This window comes from Triticum dicoccoides, chromosome 6B (genome assembly GCF_002162155.2).
Source record: "Triticum dicoccoides isolate Atlit2015 ecotype Zavitan chromosome 6B, WEW_v2.0, whole genome shotgun sequence".
NCBI lineage: Eukaryota > Viridiplantae > Streptophyta > Magnoliopsida > Poales > Poaceae > Triticum > Triticum dicoccoides.
In genome coordinates this window covers 513993446-514003965 of record NC_041391.1, presented here as the reverse complement: position 1 = coordinate 514003965, position 10520 = coordinate 513993446, and positions in this window count along the sequence as shown.

The window sequence follows — 10520 nt, the reverse complement described above, 5'->3', positions numbered from 1 at the left end:
TGTAGTTGAGGGTGAAGGGGATCGGATCGCAGTCAAGGGGGTTGATGCTCGCCACCCTATGATTGTTATGTTGCGTCACACGCCATTTCTGAAGATCAGGTGACATAAGCAAGCAAGGAGCTGGCTTAAAAAGCTCCGGTCTGGGGGCTTTGAGTAAACGGTACAGTCCCCACGAGCACGCGGCGAGCGACATGGTACTGAGATTATCCACACGCGAAATAATGAGCTTGATTACCACTATGGGAGTGAATTCCAGCCACTCTTTCGGCGGACGCTGCTCGGTTCTGCCATTGTTAGTGCTTGGGTTTCAGAAGAGGGATGGAAGAAGATTGGACGATTATGTGCGAGCAAAGATGAAGAAGAAAATATGTGCTGCGGGAAGTGGACAGGTGATGATGACTACAGCATGTCGCTTGACTTACGAGACACATACCAGCTGCATAGGGTCATATCGATGCCAGACAACTTGCTTGAGTGATCATAGTACTAGTACTCCCTAAAGTACCTACTACTATGCCCTAGTTTGCATATAGAGTAGTGGAGTAGGACTCTGCTCTACTACTAGCACCGGAGGAGTAGTATATTCTAATCTAAAGTAGTTACAAACTTCAATGCCCGAGCGTGGAACGACTGTGAACCACCATCGGTTCTAACTCCAATCCCCAGCAAACGTTCACTGGGAGACATTGCAGTTGCAAACGCCCGCGACGCAGTTACAGTACGTGTGTAAGGTTGGAGGTTTTGTCAAATACTATGGCTTAAAACAGGCCACCATCGGATGAAAATTTGATGGTTATGTGGGATTTGCCATGATTGAGCTTGTGGCGAACAATCGCCAGATATCATTACTAAAAAAAGGTTAAAACACTCGGGGCTAATACTTGCACCGGCTGAACAATCGCCAGATATCACTACTAAAAAAAGGTTAAAACACTCGGGGCTAATACTTGCACCGGCTGACCACTAACAATGATACTAACATAGTTGCAAAATGGTCAAAGACCGTGTCTACGTGGTGTTTGGGATTTATATGCAAAAAAACTAGCAAGATGCTCGTGCATTGCACGGAACATCAAGATGCATTGTTTTACAAAACACCTGTTGTAATTGACCCATGCAGGAGTAATCCCATGTGTAAAAACTAATGATATCTCGAGAATTTTATCGGAAAAATGGTATCTCGAGAATTTCATCAAAAAAATGATATCTCGAGAAAGATTATAAATAAGGTGAGGAGGAGTGGGGCGTGGTGCTGACTGGTGGTCAGACTGGGCGGAGGCATGGGGATGGACGGCGCCGACAGTGGCCACCATGCGAGATTGTTCCAGAGACTTTCTTTTTTAACTGCTCAGCAATGAGGTTCTGGGAGATAAGGATGAACAAGGCAAGGCCTTATCTGTAAATGTGGAGAGATGTGCAGGTATCTTTTGTAAAATTGTCATAGTTTGCTTTCTATCCGCCAGATATCGATCGGACGGTCTACATTACAAGATGGCAAGCACACCATCATCACCAACTCGGTTTTTTATAAGAGTAGAGATAGAGACTAGGGAGGAGCACCATCTACTTCTTCGTGTGCTACTCTTGCGCTCCATTCAGTGGCTGCAACGTCCCCTACAGCCACTCACTCCTATGCTCCATTCGGCAGGCGCTGTTGGAATTTGGAGAGCGCACTCGCGCGACTGCTGGCAGCGACGACTTCAGCCATGATGACTTCTTCCCCGACCTCGGCAACCACTTCCTCAATGCCATGGGCGACAACATCAACGCCAACGGTGCTGCTCCCGTTGCACCGTATGTGTTTCTGTCCTTCCTATTTGAATCATGGTGGAATTCATGTTTCTAGTATGTGTCCTAGATTCGGTCTGTTCATCTACTATGTTAGTCCACATGATTAGTTTAATCTCTGTTATAGCCATCATGATTTATTTTTTGCTTATTTGGATTTAAATCTCATAGTAACTTGCTCATGTATTCAACTGGCGCAACGTCCCCTACAGCCACTCCCGTTTCGTGGACGGCCTGGTCGATGCCTCCAATGTGCCCTGCGTCTACTACTATGAGTGCACATCGCCGTTTTGGGGCTCGCCGGCGAGCCTCGTGCATCACCTCACGCAACCGTCCGGTGATCACTACTGGACCGCTGTGGTGAACATCAAGTACGAGACGTGCTACCCATTCGTCGTGCTGGAGTCGCTAGAGGATCACCGCCGCTTGCTAGTATCGAAGGAGGATGGCAGCATCTTTGACTTAATCGGGGCACCGATGAGGCCTGCGCAGGCCGCCGCCCCGTCTCTGTAGAGTGTGTCAGGGGCAACGCCGCTGATGCTGACACTAACACGAGGCCGATGTACGGGTGCGTGCTCACTATTACTGCCCCTCAGAGGTACGTGGGCGCCCACACCGCCTCCATCATTCTAACTGGGCCTGTACCGAGCTGCTCCGATCCCGCCGATGTGGACATGGAAGACGCATGGTATGATTTTCCCTCCAGGATGGTGCATGGGGACGCCAAGGAGGTCCACCTGGACATATGCATTACCATGTTAAATGTTGATCATTAGTCTTCGCTCAATGTAATTCGCTGTCTAAGCATGTTGAAACTTCTTATTTATATCGTATAGAACCTTCCATGCATCATCTTGCTCTATTATAGTATCGCGCTTGAATAAAAGTGTATCCATTTATGGTTTAGTCTAGAATCTTCCATGTATGCTTTTGCCCCATTAGAGTTCTCGCTTGCCATTTATGAGATTAAATGAGAATTTTTACTACAGTACTGGTGAAAGACTTATGATGAACCATTTCTTACATCTCCTCTTCCCCCTTCCAAGTCATCCTTATTTAATCCCCCCGTCTAGGTGTATAAGAGCATGGTTAATACTTAATAGTATAGCCAACTGTTGACTATAAGAAAGTGCCATGTTATATGTAGCCAACATGTATAACAATCGATACTCAAAAACTAATTCTTAAAGATCATTTCTTGCAAAGCACAATAAGTGTTATTTCTTCACAAGTTTTGGATGCAGGTTGAACGCTTTTGTTTGCAAAAGATACATTTTTATCTATTTCACCCAGATTTTTGTGAGCTCTAGAGAAGAAATAATATCCGAAGAAACCTATCGATACTCGTTACACATGAGATGACCCCCACATACTTTGTCAAAATAAACAACTCCGTACTATATATTAGTACGACCATAAATTTAACTGACATTATATATAGTACGATAATTGGTCATGCATGTCACCAAAAATTATATCATTGAAAATATGTTCAAATACGAATCTTTTTTGTTGACATGCACTAACATTTTGTCAGTTAAATCTTCAGTCAAATGCAATGGGGGACTAATAAACCACAACCGAGGTAGTACTAGTGTAGAGGGTGGTGCTGCATGGGTGTATCACCCCGCTCGTGGCGCGGCAGTAAAGCCGTCATATCACAAAACCCCACTACTCGTAGTAATAAGTGGCCTGGTAAAATAAACGGACAAGCAACCATCACATCCCTCCGTCTTTTTTGCATTTCATCTCTCTGCATTTACTTTCTCCGAGTCATCTCACACGCTTGATCCCTAGCTACTACTCCTAGGGCCAGTTCTTTTGGGAGCTTAAAAAATAAGTAGTCTCTTCCCCGGCTTTTACCATAAGACTAGTCACATAAGGCGCCTCACTCATTTATTTGGGCTTCTAAACTACTACCTCTGTCCTGGTTTATTAGTCACCATTGTAATTTGTGCTAAATTTTGACCAAAGATTTAACTGATAAAATGTTAGTGCATGTCAACAAAAGTTATATAATTTTGGGTGACATGCATAAACATTTCATTAGTTACATTTAAGGTTAAAATTTGACACAGATTACAATGGGGACCAATATCAGGACGGAGGTAGTAGTTATGGGATTACTAATCTACTCTATGTGTGCTTTTTCATTGGCTGCATACATGTGAGAGAGCGCATTGGGAGTGAAATGAAAGAATTAATGTGAGCAAATTACTATGTGTCTTGGTCCAAGAGAAGTTGTCTTTACGCCTAATAAACCCGGACGGAGGGAGTAGAAGCCTAAAAGAACTGGCTCCTGGTACTCCTAGTAGTAGTACTCAAGTTGGAATTCCAATTGCACGGCACAACTTGTTAGGAAAAAAATTCGATACAGGCTGTAGGAAGCGATTTGGGAATTTGCATGCCTTCCCGACCAGTGAGATACTCCGTACAAACTACGATAGAGAAATAACCATAGAGAAGGAAGCTAAAAGTAAACAATCAAATGAGCATTTTTGCATTTGTTTTGCATCGAATCGTTTCACAAGCTTGACTAGTGCTATTTTTTTACTTTTACAAAAACTGCATAGTAATGTTAAAACATGCATTTGCATGTACATAAGTAGTAGTAGTAGCACAGTCTGCAAGCATATATAGACAGAGACATGTAGTGCGATAGTATATAGTAAAGTTTGTGCTATATGCACGTACTTACAAAATGTGTACGGATACACAATGTTTCCAAACTTTTCCTTTTACATACTTAATTGAGGACGCTAATAATTCCCGAACGTTTGGGATTTGTCATTTGCTTCCCAAAACTAATGAGATCGCCTTAAGAAACTAAATTATATACCTAACAAAAGCCACGTCGCTCGCAGGAGAGCTTGTGGTGTGCTACGACTGCCCTGGTGCGCGGCCGTTTCCCAGAGCGCCAACACAACACCTCTTCCTCAGCCTCGCAACTCGCAAGGTGCTGATTGGCGGCTTGCCGGCGGGCAAGCATGATCTCACAGGTGTAGTAATCCGGCGCCAACAGGTACTGTCGTGGTGGGTGCACGGCAGATGCCATGGGATGGCTAAAGAGAGGAGGAGGCTCGAGGGCACTGGTGGGCTCCAAAGGCGGGGTTGGCATGAGCGAGCGCGGGATGCAAGACATACCCTGGTTCGCAGCTCTCCGGAGAGATAACACCCCTAGTCCTGCCGAGTGTGATTTGTATGTAACAGTACAGCGTTGCTCCTGGAGCTGTGTGGAGGAGGAAGGAAGGCTGGCCAAAGCTTAGGCTGTTCCTTCTCCTTGAGTGGATTTTGCCGGTGGGTGGCTAGTTTCTCTATCCTGGCTTTCTTACTCACTGCTTGCCCGTATGCATTAGGGCTCCCGGGGGGGTTTTATAGGCCAACCCCCCAGGGGTACAATGGTAATGTTAAAAGTTGACGGGGTCGGGTCGTCAGCGTATGAGGACCCGAGCTGGATCCTGCCGGGGGCCTGTGGTTTGCCGGGTTCCTCTAGGTGCGGGCCCCGCGTGCCTAGGGGGACTGTGCGCCGTCTTGTCGATCGTCAGAGAGTGGCCGAGTCGAGTCGTGTACAGTGGCACTCCATCAGGTCGTCGATTGCTATCGTCAGCAGTGACGATGGGGGCACTATAGCCACGTCGGCCCTGGTCAGCGGGTAGGTGAGGGGCACTGTTGCCACGCTCTGGCTGACCAGAGGCATGAGCGGGGCACTGTTGCCCTGGTCATCAGTGGCTGAAGACTCGTCCCATCGTACGGCCTGGATGGAATGGGAGCTAACCCGTGGCTGGGTTGCGGAGCACGCCACGGGTGGAGCTGGCTTATTGGGGAAGCCTTGGTCGCGTCGGGTTCGGCTGTCTTGTACTGGTTGTCGAGGCCGAGTCGAGGTGCCTGGCCGGGTCAGAGAGCTTGGCCGGGTTGCGGGACCTGGCCGGGTCGAGCAACCCGGCCAAGCGCGTGCCGGCTTGAGGGGCGACGCCGCCCCTTTGTTTTTTGAAAAGGATCCGGGTTCCGTTGCCTGCCCGAGGTTCATCCCACCGACAGTAGTCCCCAAAGCTGTGAAGGTCCACCGTCTACAGATGGGAGGGCCTTCGTAGTTTCCCCCTCAAGCAGGGCGAATTCTGCGAGCGCCGGGTCCAGCAACACCCACTATGTGCTATTTTTCAGAAACCGGATCGTGGCATCCCAGCGGTGGCGGGAACCGAGGAGTCCATCGAATCTTGGGGCGATCCCTCGGGCTTCGCACGGGCGCCACGTGGTGCCCAGAACTCGGACGGGCCTGATAGGCCGCGCGCGCCATGGGACTGGGCGACGGGCTTGGGGCCGCCGATGCGCGCCCTTGGCCCACGCGTGTGGATTTATTGCGGCATCCAGGGGTTAGTTGCTCTTCCTCGTGCAGTTATTGCGTGCGTACGTGCGCACTTATTGCGGGGTAGTGGGAAAGGCGAGCGCAGACGATCCCACTCCCCCATGTTCAATCCAAGGGCTATAAATCGGGGCAAGGGGGCGGCGGACATCATTCTCGCTCGCGCCCTCCTGCCTCTTCGCCCTTGCTCTGCTTCTTGTGATCGCCGCGCTGCGACACACGCTGCTTCGAGCAAAACCTCATCGTCATCCATCTTCTTCCCTCTTTTCGTCTTCATTGATGGCGCTGCCGTCGGGCTCCTGTATGGGCTCAACTGTCACCATCGAGGACATCGCCCATCTCCACGCGTCCTGGCGCTTGCCGCGGGAGATAGAGGTCGTCGTCCGCCTGTCGCGCGGCGAGCAGAGGCTGCATCCCTAGGGGACGGAGCGTGTGGTCTTCCTCACGCATTTCGAGCGTGGATTTGGGCTGCCAGCGAGCACCTTCTTCCTCATGTTCCATGAGTTCTTCGGGCTCCAGCCCCACCATCTCGGCTCCAGCGCAGTCGTCCAGCTTTCGGGCTTCGTTACCCTCTGCGAGGGGTATCTGGGGGTCCAGCCCACGATCGACCTCTGGGCACACATGTTTTCCCTGAAGCAGCAGGGGCCGACGGCCGGGGAGTTCACCGATTGCAGCGCCGCTGTTATCTCGAAGCGGTTCGGGGCGGACTGCCCCAAGATTCTGCTGGAGGACTCTGCCAAGAAATGGCCGAACTCCTTCTTCAACGTCCGCAACTTGGGTGCAGACCGCATCAACCTTCCGGCATTCGCCATCGCGCCGCCGCGGGCTAAGATGAACTGGGGCTACTCCCCCAGGCACCCGTCGCAGGAGATTCTCAATCTCTGGGTGCGGGTGGCAGTGATGAAGACATGGGAGGGGCTCACCGGTAACGACCTCATTGCCGCGTTCATCACTCGCCGGGTCCTCCCGTTGCAGCGATGCACCTGCCTTATTGGCGAGATGGCCGGTCTCCAAGACCCCAATTGCATGGGGGAAGCGCGCCTGTCGGCGGACCAGATCGCGCGCCGGGTGAACGACATCTCCAAGGCCAACCTTGGGGACGACTGGCGGTTCGGCAAGGCGCCGTACAGCCAATTGAATCCGGCGCCTTTGATAAGTATTTGGTCTCCTTATTTTGCTGTTGCGCATCTCCTTGTTCGCCCTGACGCGACGCGGGAGGTGCTTCTGAATGCCATCCGGCACCCTTACGCCCAAGCTCCGTCGTGGGTGGTGCAGGCGGCGTCGAAGGAGCCCGCGGCCCACAGCGGGGAAGAGGAGGCCGAGGTCGACACCGGCGCTGGGCGTCGCGCAGGTAAGTCTTGTCTTCTTGCCTTCTCCTTTGTGTTTCTTGAGTTGTCGATCGCGACACGACGCAGGCGACGCTGACGCCAATTGCTGATGTAGTAGCGTTGGGCGGAGGAGGCGGCGACGCGGGCAGAGCCGGGTCGTCGCCCGGAGGGGCGCCGATCCGTCTGCATGGGAAGGATAGCATCACGCCGCGGCCCCGAGCCCCAAAGCGCATGGCGGACCTGGCCGGGAGCGCGAGGCTAGCCAAGAGGAAGCGTGGCACCGGGCAGGGGAGGCCGGCCCCCATCCTAGTCCTGACAGGGTAAGTTTCTTCTCCTGTCTGCGTCCGAACGGTCGAGCCAGTTTTGATTATGCTCATTCCGTCTTCTTCTTCAGGTCGCCGATCGCGCTGGCGAGGGTGGCGGTGGATGCCGCGGCCGCCGAGGAGGTCGCGTTTCGCAGGAGCCGGTCTGACCCCTTCAACCGGGTCGAGGAGGAGGAGCTGGCCGACCCGAACCTCGGCCTGGACCCGACCGACGCTGAAGGCCTGGCCTGGCGGGACAGGAACAGGGCCGAGCCAGAGTTGGAGGCAGCGTTGGTCCAGGCTTGGACCGACGCTACAGCGGCATGGGCGCGAGCCGGCGAGGAATCGGCATGGCGCGAGATGCCGGAGGGCATGGTGTTGGAGGCGACGATCTTCGAGCCGTCGTCGGTGAGGGAGTGTGGCCGAGGAGGCCAGGCTGACATGGTGATCCTCGACCAGGAGGTCACAAGGTGGAGGACGACACCCCGCCGCGGGTCGACGCTATCAAGCGGGCGGGGCCGGCGGAGGCGGCGATGGTGCCGTCTTGGAGGAGGCGCCACAGGTGGAGCCGCAGGGGACGCCACTAGCATCGGAGGAGGCGCCGCGGGTTGTGGCGTCGCTGGCCACCCCGGCTGTCGAACCGGCGGTAGCGTCGCAAGCCATCTCGGTGTCCTGGTCGTCGGTGGCGCCGGAGAGGGCGCCGAAGGAGGGGCTGGCCGCGGCGGAAGCAGCCAGTGGGGAGCATGCCCTTGGTGCCCCGACAGGGAGGACGTCGGGCCGCCGCACCGCAGTCAGCACAGAGCGGGAGCGCTGTGGTCTTCGGGCCCCAGACCCAGGAGGAGGCGGCGATGGACGCTGTCAGGCACGGGCGGACGGACCGGCTTGAAGCGTTCGCCCAGGAGGAGGTGGAGCGGACGCGGGACTTGGAGCACGCCATGTTGGTAAGCTTCTTCTGCAACTTTTTCTTTGTGGGGGCGCGCTAGCGCACCCACTGGGTGTAGCCCCCGAGGTTCGGCCAACTATGTAGTAGTTGGGTCGAATCTTCAGAATGTTGTTTTTGTCCTGATTGCCGACTTCTTCAGCAACTCGACGCCTACCGGGTCAGCACTTCAACCGCCTCCTGGGTAAACACCGGGAGCTCAAGGAGCAGCTCGCCGCCAAGGAGGAGGAGATCCGCGTCGCCGCAGGTATCTTCGTGCTCTTTTCTAGTGGGGGCGCGCTAGCGCACCCACTGGGTGTAGCCCCCGAGATTCAGGCCAACTTTGTAATAGTTTGGCCAAATCTTAAGTCTTGCTGAATCTTCCTTTTTGCAGCTGAGGTGTTGTCCCGGCAGACCCGGCTGCTCTGGGCCGGTCATCACTATGACCGGCTTGTTGCCGACACTGGCTGTCTTGGTGCCGAGGTGGTGCAGGCGAGGGCGGAGGCGGCGGCGGCCCGGCGGTCGCTTGACGAGGCCAACCAGCTGCGGGAGCAGTTGGCGGACCACAAGAGCCGCCTCAAGACCGAGGTGGATCTCCTTAAGGCAGAGGCCGCCAAGGTGGTGGAGGCGCAGCAGGCCCTGGTCGAGGCGGACCAGCAACGCGGCAGGCTGGCCAACGACAATGGCCGGCTCCAGGCCGAGGTGGAGCGCCTAAGGGAGCAGGCTTCCACGGCGGAGGGGGCCCATCAGAATGAGGCCCGCCGTTGCTAGGCGTCCGAGAAGGCGGCTGATGACAAGGATGCCGAGTTGAAGGTGGCCCTTGCCAAGGTGGCCGATTTGGAGAAGGCGCTCCAGGAGCGCGACCGCACCATTGATCGGGAGCGGCGCGATACGTTGCTTGAAGTGCAGCACCTGGAAGAATCCTTCTCCAGTAAGTGCTTTTCTTGGGTTTTGCCGGGTTGGGATCCGGCTTTTCGTCCGTGTTGTCCTTTTTCCTGACTTGATTCATTTTCTGGCAGGGTCCTTCCCGAGGACGCATTGGCTGGCAGAGGAAGCCGTCCGCTTCCAGCGCGACCTGTCGGGAGTCGTTGGATCCGGGAGCGACCTGCAGGTTGCGTGGACCTTCCCGGAAATCATGACCGCCACCGAGGCATGCCTGCAGATCCTAGGGGAGCAGATGCGACGGCTGTCCCAGGCCGGCACAACAATGACAACGGCCCTTTGGCCGGGCTCTGTTGAGCCGAGAAGCTTCACGCGGCTGGCACGCTGGCTGGAGATGGGGTCGAATCGGCTTCACGAGTGGTGCGTCTCCGCCACTCGTGCCAGCGCCAAGATGGCGCTCCGGTTCGCGCTGCCTTGGCACCCGGACCTGCAGCTGGACGCACTGATGGGCCAGTGGGCCGGCTTGGAGCAGCAGCTGCAGGAGCAGGCCGGCCGGATCACCTCCCAGGCCAGCTACATCGTCGAGTTTGCCTTTCACGACGAGTTCCACGCGGAGCGGGCGGAAGATGGCGGAGTCGTGGCCGGCCACGACTACGGCCTGCTTTTTCATGACCCGGAGGGCAGTTCCGAGGAGACAGGCGTCTACCGCGATGGGGGCACCGAGTAGGACACCGGTACCTTGCTGGACCCGGAGGCCGCCAGGGGAGAGCCGTCGACGTCGCGACCCGGCGCTGGAGATGCCTGAGATGTCCTGGTAGAATTTGTTAAGTAGCAGGTCCACCTACCCACTGGGGGTTTCTGGGTGTAATGAACCTGGCCGCGGGCCTTTAAATATTTATATATAAATGGCGTGAGTGTTTCTACTCTTGCTTTTCGTTTTT